Here is a 21,770-nt window from a genome sequence, read left to right on the forward strand (position 1 = left end):
ACGCACGAATTTTCTTTGTGGGGGGGGGGGGAATAATAAACTAGTTATATTTGTAATTTGAGAAAGAAGTGCCCAAAAAGTCATGATCATGTAGATTTCCTGGGGGCCTGGCACTGAGGCTCCCTCTGGATACGTCCCTGACCAGACTATATAGTTTTTTCTTGTACCTTTTTTATGCTTGAGGGCTAGCGACGATTTTAATTTTATTGCGCGATGGGGGGGGGGGGTAAAGAATCCTAGATTCTTGTGCCATTGGGAAGGAGGCCAAATATTCTTACGATCCTCACAAAAGAGTATACGTTTTTTCTGTTTGATTTCTATCGACAAGTGCTTCGGCTAGTCAAGTAAAATAACTATAAATCATCTACTAAAGCAATTTTCAACTTTCCTTGGCCAAAAGAGTGAAAACAAAGTTAAATATAGTAATCTGCTGCTCCGATTCCAAAATTACATTGTTCCTTTTTGGCCTCCTTTTGAGTAATAAAAATTCTAAGCTTGCTCTCGAATATGACCCAAAATAGCGGACATAAACTTTAAAAAATGCTTGCTGAGCTCGTAAATTCTTCCTTAATTGCGTAGACTTTGAAAATGAACCCGGTGGCTGAAAGTAATCACCTGACTTAAAACCAATGGGTTGCTAACTCTTTAAGCTCTTCATACACATGGTTTCTTTCTGCGACATGAAGTTACCTTTCCAAAAGGTGGCTTATATTAGATTACGTTGATCACGCTTAACCAAGAGAAACGAGGCGATTATAAATAATGAGGATCGTCGTAACTTTTTTGAATAATCATTTCTATATTCTGCCTTGGAAATTTTCAATTCCCAAAGCATACAATTTGTTTTCGTTTCTAAGTAGTAAGTTAATTTTTGTTGCACAGACGCAATTTTAAATTTGCCTCAATTTGATTTTTCCTAAAGCACCGCGTAAGAATTTGGGTCAGAAATAGTCCAAATCGGTAACAGATCAAGACAGCTACTTGCAAATACTTGCAAAAGCTTACTGAATGAGCAAAATTATTTTGCTCGATTGAACACCTTTTAATCATAAAAATGAGTTTCTTCCAAAAAATTAAAAATAAAATTCAATTTTGCAACCCCGTAGATCCTTTGAAATAAGTCAAAATATTGCTCGTTTATACCACAGTATATAAATAATAGATTATATTATCTTAATATAGATTATAAAATAGATTATATATGATAGATAATATAGATTATATTATATTATATTATAATAGGTTATATTATCTTTATACAATAGTTTATACTGATAAAATAAATATTCCATGAATTGTCGATTATTAAGAGGAGGGATTGGAGATTATTGATATACGAAGCACAATAAGTAATTAATTAATTTAATGGGTTAGGAGAAGCGCTTTTTTCTCAAATTTTTGTAAAACTTTCAATTTAATACTATTTATATTTTATAACATTTAAATCAAAACTTTCAAATTTAAAACTCAATTTTACTCATCCATTCCACAACTACTCTTTCCCTCCATAGTCGACTCCGTCTCAATTTATCCACATAACTTTCAAGCCAAACATTCGCCAATGGAATTTTGACTTACTTTTGACGTTGGAGAAGCACTTTTCAACGCAATTCAATAGATGCGATTGCCTTTTGAATACCAAAAATTAAAAAAAATAATTGCAAATATGCAATAAGCTCATTGAATGTAGGACAAATTAAGAAACAGTGAAAGTTGTAACTATCCATAAGGGCTGTCCGAATTATCTCCATGAAACTGAGCCAAATTCAAATTTTAAGAGTCATCATACACATTTTTAAAGAAGCATTTCCCAATTATCCCACTAGAATTTTCGCACCCCTTAGTAATTTTCCTTCCTCATGAAAACAAGACCAAATTTCATCTTCTTCCTTTGAAGCTGCAGTTTCATTTTGCAGCACAATTTGTAATTTGGCTTAATATGTGGAAAAACCAAATAATATGCAACAGTGCAGATAGTTGTTCCTAAAAAGGTACTTTCTCCACCAATATTTGGGCAGGAAGGGGCCTAGCTACAGGCACAGTAAATGACCTCTCCGCAATATATTGTTTTCTTTATTGTTGGGATGGCCTATAATTACTGAATAAGTTTTTTTGGCTAACTGAAGTAGTATTTTTTTGATGTTATAATCACTTTGCAAGATCATAAGGTATAGGTATTATCAAGGAAGCACACTTGTGCCTCTATAAAGAGGCGACCCACCACAATGTTAAGCGATTTCCGGTCCTAGCGGTCGCAGAGAGACAGGGGTAATCGCATTTTGTAGCCCAAGCTTAAACTAAGAAACGTGCAAAACTTCACCCCCCTCCGACTTTATCTTCATGGGTAAAAGTGGGCCAGAAGTTTCGACCCTCCGACGGCAGCCCCCCTTTAACGTTGTCAGATTGGGTTGAAATTTAGAGGTTAAGCTTTACTAGGGCCCGGGAGCCTATCCTCGAAATTTCAGCTCAATCTGATCTCTTCTTCCCTGTTTTCAAAAAACCAAATATAGCCATTGAAAATTCATTTCTCTTTTTTTTTTGTTATCCACTCCTACAGGTCATAGTTGGCAACTGATCCAGGTGAATGAGGACTCATTCGAAGCAGAATTTGACCTGTTAGGGCCTTTTGATATTTTCAGACCGAAAAAATTATCCTCCGAATTTACATTTACGAAAAACCTCGTTTTCCTATAAGAGCCCATGTTAATTTTTCCCACCACAGCCCCCTTTAACATTGTCTGATCGGGCTGAAATTTAGAGGATAAGCTTTCCTGGGGCTTGGGAGCTTATCCTCGAAATTTCAGCTCAATCTGATCACTCCTTCCCCGTTTTTCAAAAACCAAATATCAAGTTTTTTGGGGATTTGCTTGCGTCAAAAATAGATTCCACTTACTAAAAAACAATTACAATTGTGTCTCTTTAGTACAGCGGTCGATACTCCTGACTGTCAGGCGGAAGACCCGGGTTCGATTCACCGTCAGAGGAAATTTTTTATATACTGAATTTAAAGTTTAAAAAAGAAACTCAGTTTCTTTTTTAAATTATTTGAAAAAAATTACATTTTCTAAAGAGTTAAAGAGGCTGAGTTACAAGGTCAACCCTTAAAGCGTACAGGGATTAGGAGGCACAGTTGGGGGGCTGTTAAAGAGGCTGAGTCACAAGTTATAAACTGTACAAAAACGTGCAAAAATTATTTGAAAAAAACTACGTTTTCTAAAGAGTTAAAGAGGCTGAGTTACAAGGTCAAACCTTAAAACGTACAGGGATTAGGAGGCACAGTTGGGGGGCTGCCGCCCCCCAAACCCCCGCTTTTGCAGCCTTTAAATAAAAAAAAGTTTTTTAAACTGAAAGTAAGGAGGAACATCAAATCTTAAAACGAACAGAAATTATTCCGTATATGAAAGGGGCTGTGCCCTCCTCAACGCCTCGTTCTTTACGCTAAAGTTTTTATTGTTTAAAAAAAAGAGTTGTGAGAGAGTCAAAATTTAGCGTAAAGAGCGAGGCGTTGACGACGGCACAGCCCCATTTCATATACGGAATAGTTTCTGTTTATTTTAAGTTTTAATGTGGCTCCTTACTTTAAGTTTAAAAAACTTTTTTTTTTATTTTAAGGATGCGAAAGTGAGGGGTGCCCCCCAACTGTGCCTCCTAATCCCTGTACGTTTTAAGGTTCGACCTTGTAACTCAGCCTCTTTAACTCTTTAGAAAACGTAGTTTTTTTCAAATAATACTTGAATAAGTTAGTTCGTAGTAATTCAAAAGCCACCACATATTAGGAATTACCAAGAATTTTAAATGAGTGCCAAAAAAACTGGAAACACATTTTTGATTTTTTTATTGTTACTAACCAACAGTTATTTGTAAAAAGAAGATTGTTGAAAAACAGTTGTTGAAAAAAGACGAAAAAAAGATCTAGCGTTCAGGATACGGAAAACCCAATAATCATATTAACGCTAAGAATTTTGACTGTTTCTGCATTTTATAAAATGAAATATAGTTGTTTTTTTTGAAAAATCAAAACTCAGAATTATTTTAAAAACCAGACAAGATGTAGAAATGCAGATTATACCCCATAGATGAGCACATTTCTTTTAATATATGTTTTATTAATATTCAAATCAGAAAAAAAATGTCAGACCGTAATCAGGGCCGTATCCAGGAGTTTTTTGGGGGGAGGGGTTACAAAAACACTTTAAAAAACGCATGAAAAATTTGTTGATACTCATTTTTGTTACGTCTTTTTGAGTCGTGCAAACATTTCAGGAGGGTGGGGTTACCCCCCCCCCCCCCGGAAACGGCTGTGACACCTTTTGAATTACCGCAGCCGAGACATCGTGTTTCATTCAAGTAAATATAGTTACACTTTCAGTAATGTTTTTTTAATTACACTGATTAGTATTGATTTTATATAAAAAAAATTGCAACAAGATCAGACTTTTTCTTATTTTTCAAATTTTTATCTCCCTTACAGGTCAAAAATAAAATAAAAAAATACATGAATTACAACTATTGGCAAAATATTTTTCTTTTATATTAATAAATAAATTTAATAAAATTGTCAAGTCTTTTAAAAAGTTGAACACCAATTTGGTGTTTTAGACAAAAAAAAAAGAAAAAAAAACGGCCTTTTACTTGCATTTTAGCCATGCACTCGCTGTGTTTTTTGGACCGAAAAAGGCTCGCACGCAACAGACAAAGCAAAAATGTAGAGCAATTTGCAAAATTTGGTTTATAAAAAAACTAAAAAAACTAGAAAGTGTAAGAGAACGCATTGCAAAAACGAAAGCCATTCACGGAAACTTGGTTTATTCCATCTGTTAAAACGTTAAAGAAAATTTAAAAATATAAGCCCAAGCTGTTTCTTTTTTTTTTACGTAAAAGGACTCACAACACATACGGTAAAAATGGAAAAGCAATCGCATAACTTTGGCTGATTTCTTCTGATAGAACGCTAAAAGAAAACTAGAAATATAGAACGCCCTACCCAACTACATTTGTTGATCTTGCTTTGGTTGTCGAGGTTGCAGCAGGTTACACCTACCGGGACATAGCTTACTCGATTTGTTCTTAAGTAACAAGACTCAGGCACAACGGATGTGGCAAAAAACGAAGAACCACTCAGATAAATTTGTTTAATTCCTTCTGTTAGGAAGCTAAAGGAAAAACTGAACCCTCAACTGCTAAATCGTCTAAAATGCTAATTATTAGAACCTTTGGTCGAAGATGAACTAATAATAAAGAATTTAGGTCATATAATTGTGAAATAAATAACAGATGCGGAAGCTGCGGCCTATTTCCTAAAAATTAGGCCTAGTATTCATTGGTGCAGCATTGTTCAGCCCAGTTTGGCTTCTAATGCCTCTCGTTTATATGATTAACATATTCTATAAAAAAAAAAAAAAAAAAAAAAAAAAAAAAGATGACCGCACTTTTAAGCTAATTTTAACTCTATGGGTTTGGTTTGGTTTGGGTACAATGGCTGATAAATAACTAAAACCGGTACCATTTATTGAGCTCAATTGATCTGTCATTCATTCATCGATTGTTAGATTTTAACTCATTTGTTCAGTAGCCTAATGTTTGTGAACGCAGTCCTGGCGGCAATTTTTTTTTATTATTTGATCCAATGTTCCCTATACAAAGTCCAGCTCGGCTCTTTGCTATCCTAATGATAGCATTTATGAGCTATCTTGATTGTAATATCGTCATCTTAAACTAATAGTCGGAATCAGTATTGCTAAATGCCTGGTTGTGCCACCGCAAAAATGCACCAATTCCTCATTTTAGAGCAAAATTATGCCAAAGGTGCAATTTTCCACAAAAATTCCCTGCTATAAATGCACCGATTAGATAAATTCAATGCACAACTACCTTGAAAAAAAGACCTTCTAATGGTGGGAATGTTCCACATTTGGCAAAACTGATAACAGTTTCTTTTCCAGGAGTAGTAATGACAGCAATACCTTCGTTACGGCTGACTATAAGATCATGTATGCGCAAAAACTTTTGACTTTTATTAATTTACAACTTTTCTATCATTTCTTAACTACGGTTTTACTGGCTTAGAAGCCTCTCCCAGAAAATGTATACTCTATAGATCAAATCTGGCCTACGATGAAAAACCAAGTTCTCCAAAAACATACGAGATGGTAAGCGTTTAAGCTCTGAGCTTTGATCGCCAATAAAAGGAAGAATAATGGATTAATGGTGACAGTCATTCAAGCTAACGCGTACAAAAGTAGAATTTCAATACATTTTACACAAGACTGAGTATTTGTGATTACAAAATATGTGCAAAATTGTACAAAACTGTACAAAAGAGTACAGTTTTGTAAATGAAATCTCACGTAATATAAATGAGTAAGATGAGTGTTATGAGCTATCTTGATTATAATATCGTCATCTTCAACTAATAGTCGGAATCAGTATTGCTAAATGCCTGGTTGTGTAAAGGTGATTTTACCAAGTCAGGCACAAATACATATTTTTGTTTATTTACATATAATACATATATTTATACAAAACTGTGTAAAGGTGATTTTACCAAGTCAGGCATAAATACATGTTATTATTGGGGATTGGGGCCAATAATAAAAACATGATAATTGGAATAGAAAGTGCCCAGAAATTCGAAATCCAGGAGGGACACCAGTACTTATTTACAATCCGGTAAAAACGCGAGACAGCCACTCAACAAAAGCAAAGATCAAATAGGCATTACCCGGTAATTCATATGAGACGCTGTATAAACAAGGGGTTTCTCACTCCTTTTTTGGGGGCTTAGGGGGAATAAAGGTACCTAGGTTAGGTTAAGTATTTAATATAATACGCTTTACCACCACCACCCCCTAATCTGCGAATATATAACCCAAATTTGTTCATAAACTGTTATATTTTCACCCTACTTTTTTTATTTCATTAGCATTAACGAAACTTCACTTCTCGCGTGTGTACCGGATTCTAAATAAGTACTGGGACCCCCCCCCATCTATGCACTTGCCTGCATCAACTGTTGTTCTTGTTCAGATCTTGGTAAGTATGTCGTGTCTTTGCGAACCAGTATCCTGTAATTTTAAATTTTAGTGTCTTTTTCCTCCAAACAAAGGTTACCATTATGGCTGCTGTACTGGCTGCAACCTAGTAAAGAGTGAACCAAGGTTCATAGTAACCAATAGTTTAAAAACGTGTTTGAATATAATATGTGTAAGTACAGCACAGTGGTAGATCCAGGGGGCGAGGGGCGCCCCCCCCTAGCGTAGTCTAAAGTAGTGTAATTTACTTAATTAACTCACGTTCGCGTCAATTAAACTTGCTCCTAACGCATGTTTATTGGATCAAACTATTTTGCCCCCCTCCTGAAAAATTGTTTTCGGATCAACCTATTTTGCCCCCCCCTCCTAAAACGATCCTGGATCTGCCTCCGGTACAGCAGTAGTTTTAGAATATAAAGATATACTAATTATTATGATTCAGTTTATTCAAGATTGTATTGCAGATATATCTTGCGTAATCTGCGCAGCAATAATTTTTGTTATTTTTAAGTTTCAACTTCGTTCTATACATCCGCGAGGAAAGCTTTTTTATTATTTAATTTGGACAAAAGTCGGAGTTATTGCCATACTGGGCATCAAAAGAATTTTTCTTTAAAGTTTTCTTTTTTAAAATCTTGGTCTGCTCTGTCCAATGCTGTTTAGATTAGTACATAATTGCATACAAGGGAGGGGGAGTAGGAAGTCTACTTAAGACAAGTGAAACATACCGTTCAAAAGCCTGCTCTAAACACTTTTTTCATTGCCCATCCTTGGAAAAATTGTCTAGTAATCTGTGCTTTGATGTTTGCTCAATGAAAGGTAAAAGGGTTGAACACTCTTGTTCATTTAGTTAAGAATCCCTCAGCCACAAAGATTCACCGCTTCGAACTAATCATTTGTATGGTGATGACACCTCAATTTGAGCGAAACAAACCCTCCAAACTACCTGTCTATTTTTTTTCCTTAATCAAAACTGGTTCACCTGCTTTATTTTTAGCTAAAAAAGAAGTCATATGGAAGCTAGACTTGGATGTGTAAAGGGGCTCAGAAGAGAGAAGTGGACAAAGGTAAGATGCTCTTTGATATAGTAGGAAATCAAATGTCAGCTATATGAAGTCAACCACTCACCCCGAAAAAAATATCGCTTTTGTTTTGACTTATTTTAAGACCCAGTACAAGGAAGGTTTTTACATACCTAAGATATGGCTAAAATAATTCTAATGCCTATTGGGTACTAGATAGCCTATTGTGAAATACGCTATCAAGTCTGAAATTTTGATTTCGAACAAAAAAGAGGATTTTAGGCTGAGGCAGACCCTTTTAAAAAAGGACACAAAGTAAAATCCCTAGTTCTTTCCAGAGCTGCTATTTTGGTCTTTGGAATTTCTATATTCCTCATATACTATCCAAGGCCGTATTCAGGGGGAGGATTAGGGGATTTGATCCTCCCCCCGAAATGTTTTTCTGACACATAAAAACGTAACAAAAATACATATAACCAAATTTTTTTCTGTTTTAATTTTTTTTGTAACTCCCTCCCCCGAAAAAATCCTGGATACGGCCCTGATAGTATCCTTTGTGTAGATTAAATAAAAAACAAGTTTTTTCAATTGAAAGTAAGGTGCAACATTAAAACAAAAAGAACAGAAACTATTTCCTGTATGAGGGGGCTGCCCCTTCCTCAACCCCCGCTCTTTGCGCGAAAGTCATCAAGTTCTTTACAAATACTTCAAATTCAACGGGCCTTGTGTTTGAGCAGAATTGATGTAAAAAGGCAAACTTTACCATAAAGAGCGATGGTTGAGGAAGGGGTATCCCTTCTGATATACGGAATAATTTCTGATCATTTTAAGTTTTAATGTTGCTTCTTACTTTCAGCAATATTACATTTCTGACCGTTTTTTAAACCATGTAAGTAAATCCCCTTCCCTCTTTCAGTGTAAACCCCCCTTGAAATTTCCACTAAGATACTTTACTCCCTGGGGAACCCCCCCTCCCCCGAAGAAAATACCCCCAAAAATTTCTTCGCTTAGTCCCCAATAACAAATGCTGTATGTAAAAAACGGGCGAATTGCGTAATTTATAGCCCATTGCCCAGGGACTATGGGTGGTAATATCATCCCCAAAGGCATAGCTATTGAATCTTTTTAACTATGCTGATCTTAAAATTAAAATTTAAAATTGAACTTAAAATGACTATCTTAAAATTTTGATCGGATGTCCTTGGGAAAAAAAGAGGCTTGGGAAGGGGGCTAGTTGCCCTCAAATTTTGTATTAACTTAAAAACGGCACTAGAACTTTCGATTTCCGATCAAATGAGCCCTCTCTCATTCTTCTACAATTCCTGGTTTGATATCCTGGGAAAAAAGCCAAATAAACACGCATCCGTGATCTTTCTTCTGGCAAAAATGCTAAGTTCCACATTTCTTTTATTTAGGAGTTTCATATCTCTACGTTAGGGCTCTATACATACTGAATCTGATGGCGTGATTTTCCCTAAGATTGCGTGCAGTTTTGGTTTTTTTTCGATCCTTTTCAAGAATTGGGTAAATTGTCTCAGGCTCGTAGCTTTTGACGCGTAACATTAAACTCAATGAGTTTTATATATTTGGAATCATATAAAAATGTAATTTTTTTGATGTAACGATTAATATCAAAATTCTGTTTTTTAAAGTTTTGGTTACCTGTCTCTCCTTACTTACAGTTCATGCAATGAACTGTTTGATTCTGTGCTAACATGAAAAATGTAAAATATACTTTTCATGCAAACATTTGTTTGCTAGTAACATCTGTTTGGATTCTTTTTTCTTATGGTTCAGTCTTCTTAATATAAAAATTTTAAAAGACTACGCCGCATTTTCGTCATCACTATACTTACTATTAAATACAAAAAAAAGGTTTTTTAACTGAAAGTCAGGAGCGACATTAAAACATAAATCTAACAGACATTATTCCGTATATGAAAGGGCTTTCCCCTCCTCAAAGCCTCACTCTTTACGCTAAAATTTGACTCTTTGTTACGACTCTACTTTTTAAAACAATAAAAATTACTTTGTAAAACAGTAAGAATATCACCAATAAAAGCCCCAATGCGTGTTTATTTGTTTTTTTTTGTTTTTTCCCAGGGCTGATTGTATCGATATAATGGTCCCAGAAGATCGGAGAGGCTGCAATCGAACGGAAATTAAAAGTTCTAGTGCTCTTTTTAGGTGACCAAAAAGACTAGAGGGCAATGTCTTCTGGCAAATATAGCAAAATTCCACAATCTTGCAGATAGGAGCTTAAAATTTCTACAATAAAGTTCTCTGGTGTGCTGAATGTGATGGTGTGGTTTTCATTAAGATTGCTTTATTTTTAGGGGGCGTATCCCCCCTATTTAAAAAAGCAGGCGAATTTTCCCAGGCTCGTAGCTTTTGCTGGGTAATACTAAACTTGATAAACCTTATATATTTTGAATCAACATAATGAGCTGATTTTTTATATATATATTTTTTGATATTAAAATTCGTTTTTTTTAGTTTCGGTTAGCCTACTATTGAGCCGACTCGCTCCTTACTTACTTACAGTTCATTAGCGCGAACTGTTTGACTCTTCCACAACTTACTACTGGTTTATATTACCACTATTTTTGTGAGTGATAAAAGAGCGTAGAAAAGAGAGAAAATTCCAATTACTTTGAGGCCCGAATAAGATAAAAGAAAACAAACTAAATTAATCACAAGTGAGTTCGAGTTCACCTGGTTTAATTAAACTAGCCGTAAACTGAAGATCTATAAAAAAAAATCTTTTGAACTACCTAATATACCAAAAACTTGGTTCAACCATATGCATCCTTCCTGGTGGCGTAGCTAGGGGGTGAGGCCAGTGGTGCACTCAGAAAATAATTATGGGGGGCTGACTGGGGGGTCCCTGGGGCAATCAAAGGAAAACTGTAAAAGTTCCTTACGAAAAAACAGTTTTTTAAGGCATTTCTTTAAGTTTATTTTAGCTCTTTGAATGCAAGTTTTGAGTAGGGACTTAGGAACGAAGGATAAAACCAAGCAGATTAAATAAGATTTAAAAACAAAATGGTATTTTTTCAGCCCCCCCCCCCTCCCCCCATGGGTACACGCCTGGAAGAGGGGGTGCAATTTCAGTGGGATTTGTTGGGGCGCCATGTCGATAAATTTAATGAAATATAGACTGATTTGAATTTTTAGGCCGTGGGGGAGGGGGGGCTGACATTGTCCCAAGGCAATGAAAAACCAACATACGTCTCTCATCCTTCCCTCATCCCCCCTAGGTACGCTCAGTTTATGTGATTATTAAAAATTTCGAAGTATGGGGACCAATTAGGCGTGTTCTTTTTCAATTTAAAAAAAAAAAAAAAAAAAATCAAAAATAGCCACCCATAGATCTTGAAACATATCCTCCCACTACATTTTCGTTAATTTGCGTCCCAATATATTGCAATAGGCTGTCGTTTTAAATGTCTGTCCCTGGTACTGCAATATTGTAAGGTCGTTTTTCGAGATTAAACTATTTTTTCCTGAGAAAATGAGGTTTAGCAACATTACGATCGACGCTGCTATTTTCAGATTCAATAGCATTATAAATAATTCAATTTCACAATGTCTTTTGTTTTTTTAATACCTATTATTACCTTTGGTATATTCTTCGTATGTTCTGTTCTACTTATATAACCTACAATTGGAAAAAACCCTTTGAGCCCATTGCTGATTGGTTGAAAGCTAGTACTGACTCAGGTAATTTAGGGTTGATCCCAATTTTCATTGGTTATGATTGACTGTGTTTGCACTCGTATGCGGGATGTGGACTACTCTGACCTTAGGACATACTGTGTTTGTGGTTTGAACTGTAACTTTTGGAAATAAATTGTTAAGTGGAATTGTAAAAGAAACTACAAAGGTATGGACTTTTTACTAAAAAAGCTGTTATTGCCGTTTTATTTGGTTTCTTCAGGAAATTCTAATTATGGGAAAAGACCCTCTTTGATGTTCCTTTACTAGCACTTAAGTGGACGCAGCAGAATAAAATTTTCTGAAGGAATAAGGGAAAGCTACAGGGTGCGATGTAGCGATTTTTAAACAGGCTAATCAAAAAAGTGAGTAGTTTAAGCTTCAAAATTATTTTGTAAATTTGATATTCAGTAATAATAACAGCATTACAGCATTTTTGTTTTGTTGTTTTTTTTATTTTTTGCGATAAAGTAACCAAATATTGTCTATCAGATATGGACATATAAATGCTATAATTAACAAGGCAGTGCTAAGGGCTCTGTAGTCAACACCTCCCACACACCAAAAACATTAACTAAAGATAGGAGATTTCTGGTTATTCCGTAATAGTCCACCAAATACAAATTGACCACCCTTCCTCTATGAGCTCTGCCCTTTCTTTGACTAAGTTAGTTGATACAGAAAAAAAGCTCACATGGATAATGTAATGCAATAGTAATATTTAGCCTCAAATATACTTATTACAGTGTTTGTGATAATTGCCGTGAAAAGTTCCTAGACATGTTAGTGCTCTTGGGATGGAGAGTGGATCAAGGTTATATAATCAAGTTTCAGGGAAGAAACGGAAAATAGGACAATTATAGGAAATCTACGAAAAACTGGGCCTGTCCTAAAAATATTGAACTCGGAAATAGCGCCTTTCATTTTGGCTTGTCCACTGTAATCGCGGCTGATGCAATCTTTCGACACATTACGGCTGTAATTTGCTTTGATTTTTTTTTATCACTCCTCGGCTCAGAAAAATTTTTGGGCTTGACTGACTATTTCTGAATTAGTTCATAATAGTTCTAGGTGAAAATGACCAGATAGTTAGTTTCGATCAAGCACCAGTTAGATTTTTTCTTTATTTTTCACTTCCATTGTCAAAGTCGTTTGCTATTGATACAAGGCCGTATCCAGAATTTTTTTCGGGAGGGGGGGGAGGTAAAAAACTTTATAGACGCATTTGTATGCATTTTGTTACTTTTTTAAAAGTCAGAAAATAATTTCAGGGGGTTTCAAACACTGTATCCCCCCTCAGGATACGGCCATGGTACCTACAATATATTTTGTTCATGACGCAAAATTAAGAAATATATTTATATTGTTATCTATATAAATACTACTACTATTATTACTTCTAACAACCCACTGCAGCACCAAACCGCCTAGGTCAACACTACTACGTAGGCTCATCCTCCACCCCATTCAGTTTGAAACCTCCCTCTTTACATACTCTCAAGAAGTTTCCATTTTACTTAAATCTTAACTTAAGACATCATCTCTCCCCATGTGGGGACGACCTGCTTTTTGTTTGGCTCTAAACGGTTGGCCGACAGATATAACATAAAAAAAAATGCTTTCCCCATTCTTTATTTTGGGACGACTGGAGAAAAAACGCCTTCCTTACCCTAAAACAGTATTTGAAGACCCCATACCTTTCTCCCCCAAATACATTCCGAAAGCTTCAACTCAATCCAACTGCCTGAGACAAAACATAACAGATTTGCTAAAACTACGGCTGGGAGCCATCTCCATTTTAGCCTAACCTATGGTAAATGCTCACTCAGCCTAGGACTTCAGGTACCCGCTGTATAATATCACATAATTGTTCTGAGAGACGAAGATTAGTGATTGGCCACGAGCTACCGACATAGACAATTATGTTGGTAGAAGATATGCACTCAGACGGTTTAAGATACTATTTAATTGAACTTATTATTAAAAATAATGTTTAGAAGTGCTTGCAATTAGTAATTGCATAAGTTTCACTTTTTTTCTTAAAACAGTTTATGATACAACCTAATTTTTAGGTCTATCTTGTTAGCATAATCACAGTAAATTTGGTTGTATAGATACGTTTAACCTACTCCGCTTCATTAGTTTTTATTTAAAATCTCCACATTTTTTTTATTTTCAATCCTTTTTCCCATGTTGCCACTACTTTTACAACAATGTGAGTAGCAATCCCTTTCTTGCAGTATTAAATATTTATTCTATTAATATTAGTTAACATTGATGTTTGCCTACCTTTGTTGGAAGCCAGTGAAACTATACTATTACCATATCAAACAGTTCGTGGTAACGAACTGTAAGATAGGAGTGACACGGCTCAATGGTAACCGAAAGTCTAAAAAACGAAATTTTGATACCAATAGATACATCAAAAGAATCAGATTGTGATTCTGATTTCAAATATATAAGTTTCATCAAGTTTAATCTTACCCATCAAAAGCTACGCGCCTGAGAAAATTTGGCTTATTTTTGAAAAAAGGGGGAAAGACCCCTAAAAGTTATAGAACCTTAATGAAAATCACACCATCATATTCAGCATATTAGAGAACCCTACTGTAGAGTTTTCAAGCTCCTATCTACAAAAATGTGGAATTTTCCATTTTTTGCCAGAAGAAAGATCACGGATGCGTCTTTATTTGTTTTTTTGTTTGTTTTTTTCTTTTCCCCAGGGGTAATCGTATTGACCCAGTGGTCCTAGAATATCGTAGGACGGGTCATTGGAACTGAAATTAAAAGTTCTAGTGCCCTTTTTAAGTTTCCAAAAAATTGGAGAGCAACTAGGCCCCATCCCACGCTCATTTTTTTCTCAAAGTCGCCCAATTAAAATTTTGAGATGGCCATTTTGTTCAGCATAGTTGAAAACCTAATAAATATGTCTTTTAGGATGACTTAATCCCCCACAGTCCCCGGGGGAAGAGCTGGAAGTTATGAACTGTGCCCATTGCTTACATATTGTATTGGTTATTGGGAAGTATACAGACATTTCCAGGAAGGATTTTTTTCTGGTGGGGGAGGCTGGAAGAGGGTGTTACTCGGGAGAATCTTTCCGTGGAGGATGTTTCTTTGGGGTAAGGGACATTTTTATGAAGGGGGCGCCGGATTTCCAAGCATTATTTAAAAATCAATCAGAAATTAAATTAGAAAAAAAACAAGTTTTTTCAACTGAAAGTAAGAAGCAAAATTAGAACTTAAAACGAACAGAAATTATTACGTATGTGAGGGGGGTTTCCCCCAAGTCAATACCTCGCTCTTTACGCTACAGTTTTTTTTTAGTGCTTTCAAAAGAGCTATCTATTCTAATTAAACGGCCTTTGTGATTCAGGGGTTTGTGAATTAAAAATTTTTTACTTTTAACGTAAAGAGCGTGGTATTGACTAAGGGGAGAACCCCCTCCTATGCGTAATAACATATACGTAATAAAAAAAGACAATAAAAAAAACAAGCGATACGGCTCAATAGTAATCGGAACTTTTAAAAACGGAATTTGGATGTCAATAAATGTATCAAAAGAATGGACTTATAATGCTGATTCTAAATATATAAATTTTATTAAGTTTAGTATTACTCACCAAAGGCTACGAGCCTGAGAAAATTTACCTGACTTTTTAAAGAGGGGGAAACATCCCCTACAAGTGAAAGAATTTTAATGAAAATCACACCCTCAGATTCAGCGTATCAGAAAACCCTATTACATAGGTTTCAAGCTCATATCTGCAAAAATCTGCAGCTTTGTATTTTTTGCCAGAAGAAAAATATACGAATATAGAAGTTCGTTACGTAAGTTAATTTGTAAATAACGTCAGAACCAAATTTAGAGACAGCCATTTAGCAAAAGAAAATTAAAATTTTTATGCAAATTTTGTTTACTTATTCAATTACGGTGAGCCAAAATAAAAGCTGCATTAACTAAAAAACGATCAGAAATTAAATAAAAAAAACAAGTTTTTTAAACTGAAAGTAAGGAGCGACATTAAAACTTCAAAAGAACAGAAATTATTCCGTATATGAAAGGGGCTGTCCCTTCCTCAACGCCTCGCTCTTTACGCTTAAGTTAGACTCTGTCTCACAGCTTTATTTTTTTAAACAATAAAAAACTTTAGCGTAAAGAGCGAGGCGTTGAGGAGGGGACAGCCCCTTTCATATACGGAATAATTTCTGTTCGTTTTAAGTTTTAATGTTGCTCCTTACTTTCAGTTTAAAAAACTTGTTTTTTTTATTTAATATTTCAAAGAATCGTGGCTGTTGTTTAACACCAGCGACAACAGCAACAAAACTCGTATTTTGGACCCATTAAAGAAAAAAACTAACGACGCACGTAGGCATCTTTTTTGGATAAGCGGGGGTTAATATAAAATAATATTTGATAATTTAAATAAGAAGTTTTTAGCGCTTTGAGAAAAGCTTGGCAAAGGGTTTTTGGCAGTGGCGTAATCTTATAAAAATTCTGGAGGGAGGGGGGAGTCGGAGCCAATTCTCCCAAATCAAGTGAAAATCACAGTAAAAACCGAAAAATAAGCCATATAGTACCATAAAGTTAAAGATATACTAAAGATAACTGACGCGTTTCTGTGGATGCTTGAATTATGTAGGCTTATCTTAGTTTTGACAAGGTTTTTGAAAACACTAAATTTTTTTGCTGGGGGGGGGGAGCTGAGGTCTCAGGGACAAACCGGGATTTTGGGATATTTCCCCCTTTCTCCATAGCAAGTTATGCCCCTGGGTTTTGGGCAATTATCTAAGAAGTGTGAAAATGTATTATAAGACTTAGTCGAGCTTTAAATTATTTAAATGTCACTTGTCAAAAAAACAAGATTATGCATTTAATGTCACTTGATTTTCGTTAGGACACTGATCTTCTAAGTGATTTAACTATGACTAATGACACATCTAAAGAGTTGTCGGTTTTTATTTTTAAATATATTATTTTTCATTTAAATATCACATTTGGTACATCAAACTTTCACTAAAATTAATAAATTTATTGCAGTCTATTATTCAAGTTGCAGCAGGCAAATAAGCTATCTAATTCCCAGAATTTCATGATTTTATGGTCATTTCCATAATGTCGATGTTCCATCTATACCATCTTTTTAATTGTTTTTGCTGGTGGGACAAATTAGGACCTCCTGAAAATTTTCCTCTCCCCTAAATCAAAATACATCTTTGTTTAATCCTGAGTTATAACTGACTAGGTTGAACCGCTGGAAGCTAGAACAATTGGATCAATATGAGCAAGATCAGCAGCAGCATTGCACAAGTAACCCCAACACAATGCTTTATATCGATATCAATTCAGCAATCTTCACAGGGTTGCCACCGTCAGTAGGATTTTACTAGATCTAGTAAAAACTAGTAAAAGGTCTTGATTTAAATTGAACGGAACTTTTTTTTTTATTTTCAATGATTTCAGGGGAAAAAACTATCTTAAATATATGACATTTTACAATTTTTCCTTGTCTGTAACTTAAAAGACAGACAAGCAGTCACCTATTTTCATAAACAGACACTTCACTTCCGGCGTCCAAAGGTCAACAACATCATCTTTCTGTGTATCAAATCTTACCAACTAAAAATGAAGCTGTAATGACACTTGGATTTGTGATGATTGGGAATCTATTGGAAAAGCCACCCAAAATAAAAACCACCCAAGGTGATTATGTGAATCTCCTCATTCTGAAAAAGTTATTTTTTTCTCAGAATTGCATAAAATGATTCATTTTACTCGTAGATAGAAAGTTTATCATCCTTTCATCCTGGGGTAGAACTAACGTAAATAGTAATATTTGTGGGTTGGGGGTAATTGCGGGTGGGGTACTCGTAATTGAGTTAAGGTTTAAATCTATGATATAGGTTTGATACATTAATAAACATTTATTGTGGTCAGATATTAAATAATCGTCCCATTGTTTATATTTGAGTCTCTTACTAAAATGGCTGCTGACCACTGTGTTAGGTGAATGCCGTGAACTGGAGTGCTTCTTCTCTTCTGAATGAGATGACATATGGTTTCAGTCTGCACAGGGGCGGATCCAGGACTTTTTACGGGGGGGGGGCAAAATAGGTTGATCCGAAAAAAATTAGGGGGGGGCAAAACAGGTTGATCCGGTAAACTTGCGTTATGAGCAAGTTTAATTAACGCAAACTTGAGTTTGCGTTAACTAAACGGAGGAAAACTATTCTCCGTCACGTTTCACAGTCTGACCTCGAAAGTCCGTGCGAATTTTGGAAAGCTTTGTTTCTTTTTAAAGATGCTGCTGGAAATGAACTGTTTCCATACTTGCCAAAGTTCTTTCTGACTCTCTGCAGCTTGCCCCATTCATGTGCTGGAGCAGAGAGACAGTTCTCGATTTTGTCCGTCATAAAAACCAAAAATCGGAATAAGCCAAATATCTCGACTGTTTCAGCCCTTATGAAAACAAAGAAACTTGTCCTCAGGTCGTCAAGTGGAGTCCATGACAGAGTGATCCCCAGCGATTTGACTCGGGCTATCAAGAAATAGAAACAGGTGGATCCCTTGAGTCAGAATTCGACACTAGTCGATGCTTTAAATTCGGATGAGGACGAGGACGAGTAAAGCCTTTTAAGTGCGACTTTTTTAATTATGACTACATGTTTTTCTTTTTATTATTAAATTTGTATGATTTACCTTAGCTGAAGACTATTGACAAAATTGTATTTTTTAAACTAATTAGAATATTGTATGTTATATAAGTTTTCCTTTTCTTGGCAGCCCTAGTCCAATTTGAGTTGTACTTTTTAACTTACATAATTTTACAACTAAACCAGTAGCGGATTACGTCGTTTCCATTTTGAAGTGACATAGATTAAATTGGTTTTTGATTCTCTAGTATACGAACGAGAAAGAATCCAGAAAAAAATCAATTAAAAAAAAATAATAAATTAATTGCTTTAAAATCTGCCAGACATCTTTGTAAGCAGCTTATCCCGAATTTAAAGACCAGCCCAAATAGTGTTTTAAAACTGGCAAATTTCCTCCTAAAAATGTAAAATTTAAGGGTTTAGATTTCAAACCTAAAAACGGAAACTGGGGGACAAATTTCAAAAGCCGTCACTTTCAAACACACCTCAGATTCTTAGCACTTCATCGCCTGAATCGCTTCGTGATGAGTTGTAGCTGTTTGTCTTCGTTGATTGTTTTTCACTTTTTCAATATATCTGAATATTATGACCAGAAGAACATTGATAAATTTAAAGCCGGGCTTCAACAGCAGAATTTCCAGAATCCAAGATTCCAGACTATTGTTTTACGTCTTGCATACACCACATCTGGAACATAAACCCTATCAAGTAGTACATCCAAATAATCCAAAAAAAGGATTTTTGAACTTGTAGGTTTCCGGAATTTTCAATCATACTATGAAAACGAAAGAAAAGAGGAAAAGAGAAAAAAAAAAGAAAAAAGGAGAAAAAAAATGTGAAAATCGTACTGATTATCCTCCTATAGTAAAAATCGATGCTTGATGGTGCGCGTGCGGCGTAGCCGCAATCGCAAAATTTTTTTTTTAGCATTTAGTAAAAACAGATACGATCTAGTAAATTTTTCCTCTCCGATTTAGTAAATTCTTCGAGCTCAGGGTGGCAACCTTGAATCTTCATTATACCCATAGACGTGTTAACATAAATAATAAATCTGTAAGCCTAGAAGCCGCACTTAGCCTTAAAATGTTCTAAAATCTTTCAATGGAAAAGATGGGGCTTGCTTTATCAAGGCCGTTACCAAAAGCCAAGCCCCCTCCCCCGAAATGTTTGTCTGACTCGTAAAACGTAACAAAAATGGATATAAACAAATTTTGTATGCACTTTTTGAGTTTTTTTTGGTGTAAAACTCCCCCCCCCCAAAAAAAGAATTTTTTTTAGTAAAACCCCCTCTGAAAATAAATCCTGGATACGGCCCTGTGCGTTACTCTTCATCCTCTGATGCAGGGGCGCATCTACAACATTATCATTGGGAGGGAGGGGGCAAGAGGGGTCTACATTCGGATATTTAAGGTGTATGGGCTATATAATCATTTTTCTCCACATTACTGGGGGGGCAACTGCCCCTTGCCCCTCCCTAACGACGCCCCTGCTCTGATGTAAACTTAGCTTGGATAATTTTCCAAAATTTGGTCAATTCCCGACAAAAGAAGCTTAACAAATCAACTAATTTATCATCAATTCAAGATCTGGTAATAGTCTTCAGTATCATTTAGCAGAGACTCCCATTATTGGGAATGGTGATTCAAAAGGCGGTATGCTACGAACAATTTGTTATAAAATACATTTTGACTTATTTTAACGGTTGTTTAAAACAGGTCTTAGTAAATAGATGATTTGTTTTGGCCATTGTGTCCAAGATATGACAAAAAGAATTCCATGACGAGATGCCCCATATTCTAAATGATTTTGCAAGTGAGAAAAAAAAAGGATAAAACAGATTTTGGAGAAAAAGCAAAACCTCTAAATATTGAAATCAGGATATGAAACAACAAATTGAACAAACTGATAGAATTTGCTGTTTTTCAGGGGTATGGTATGAAAATTATCGCAAAACATTCCTTAAGTACCCGCAGCCGATTTGACTATAAGTAAACTGAATTTTTCTTATACTGGTATTGTGGAGAACTTGGTCCTATTCCAATCATAACAAATAATGGCAGCTAAACAAGTCAGCTAAATGCCCGAAAATATACATCAGCAGGTTGAAATTTGTTTTAAGGTTATGAGTCAGGGGCGGATCCAGGAATTTTTAGAGGGGGGGACGCAAAATAGGTTGATCCGATAAAATAATTTAAGGGGGGGCTCAAAATAGGTTGACCCGATAAACTTGCGTTAGGAGCAAGTTTAATTAACGCAAACTTAGGTTAATTAAGTAAATTACACTACTTTAGACTTCGCTAGGGGGGGGGGGCGTCCCCTCACCCCCCGGGTTCCGCCACTGTTATGAGTACTAATGAATTCTTAACATATATGAACTACCAAGTCAGTTCAGGGGGGGGGGCAAGAGGCATATGTCTTCAAATATTATGATTCCTCTGGTTTCACGTTGGATTTCTGTAAGTTTAATTTATTTTTCAGTTTTTGATTACTACTATGCTGCTTTGAAGAATTGTGTAGAATAAATTTATGCTTTTAAAATGATAAGTTTATGTTCTGTTATGCTTTTTAAAATATTTGTTTACTTAAAAGCATATACAACAGGGAAAAAATAAATCATGAAATTTTTTAGACAAGATTTTTCTCCCTGTGCAGTCTCTATTACAATCAGAAAACAGAACATGTGTACAAGATATTCTTTCGAGGATTCGGGGCAAACTTCCCTCGAAACAGCAAAAGCAGCTGAATTGTTTGAAGCGTTTTGGATAACGCAGATAAAATTCACAAAATGTCTTTGGAGCAGGTACGTCTGCAGATAGCTTCTATTTGAAAGAAGGGTAAAAGAATTCATCAAAACCCCAAAAATTCCATCGATGTCGTACAAATCTGGACATCTCGGTCGATACGGTCTCGGTCGTGACTCGGTTGAAAGCCTTTTCCTCTTAGAGCTAAAGCTCTAATGCTTTCCCACTTCTGCCCACGAAGAACAATAAAGAATATTGGGTTGATCAAATTATGATTCTAGCCATTGATATATGGCACAGTGACAGGTTCAAGGTGAAATTTTCTCATGGCGAAATTAAAGAAAGGATATGTTCAAAGATATAATTACAAAAGGAAGTAATTCACAAGTAGTTTAATTAATAAAAAAAAATGATATTAGTGGAGGAACCAGTGCGTTACAAAGGATGTAAAGCTATTCTTTACTACAACTCAGTCATAATCTTTGTTTACCCGTCTCAAGGATGATATGGAATTTAGGCTGAACCTTTTTTCCAAATTTGTTTAAATCCAGGTATTGTAACCGAAATTTTAGTTTTAAGCTACGAAGGAAATTCATTGGCTCAGA

The 21,770-nt window shown here is 35.4% G+C and overlaps 1 protein-coding gene across 2 annotated transcripts in view; it reads left to right on the forward strand.

The window, feature by feature from the left end:
• The first annotated feature begins 8,058 nt into the window (after positions 1-8,058).
• LOC148947148 (nuclear receptor subfamily 1 group D member 1-like) overlaps positions 8,059-21,770 on the forward strand; it is a 40,810-nt gene continuing 27,098 nt past the window's right edge. The window contains exon 1 of one of the 2 annotated variants that reach the window (XM_089097285.1): positions 8,059-8,098. The gene's annotated coding sequence lies outside the window, so the exon portion shown is untranslated. Of the gene's footprint in view, positions 8,099-11,886; positions 11,940-21,770 lie in introns of those variants that run through there. The other variant, XM_089097287.1, reaches the window with a different exon arrangement.

This window comes from Artemia sp. Qi Xiang Cuo, chromosome 11 (assembly GCF_049724085.1).
Source record: "Artemia sp. Qi Xiang Cuo chromosome 11, ASM4972408v1, whole genome shotgun sequence".
NCBI classification, from domain to species: Eukaryota; Metazoa; Arthropoda; class Branchiopoda; order Anostraca; family Artemiidae; genus Artemia; species Artemia sp. Qi Xiang Cuo.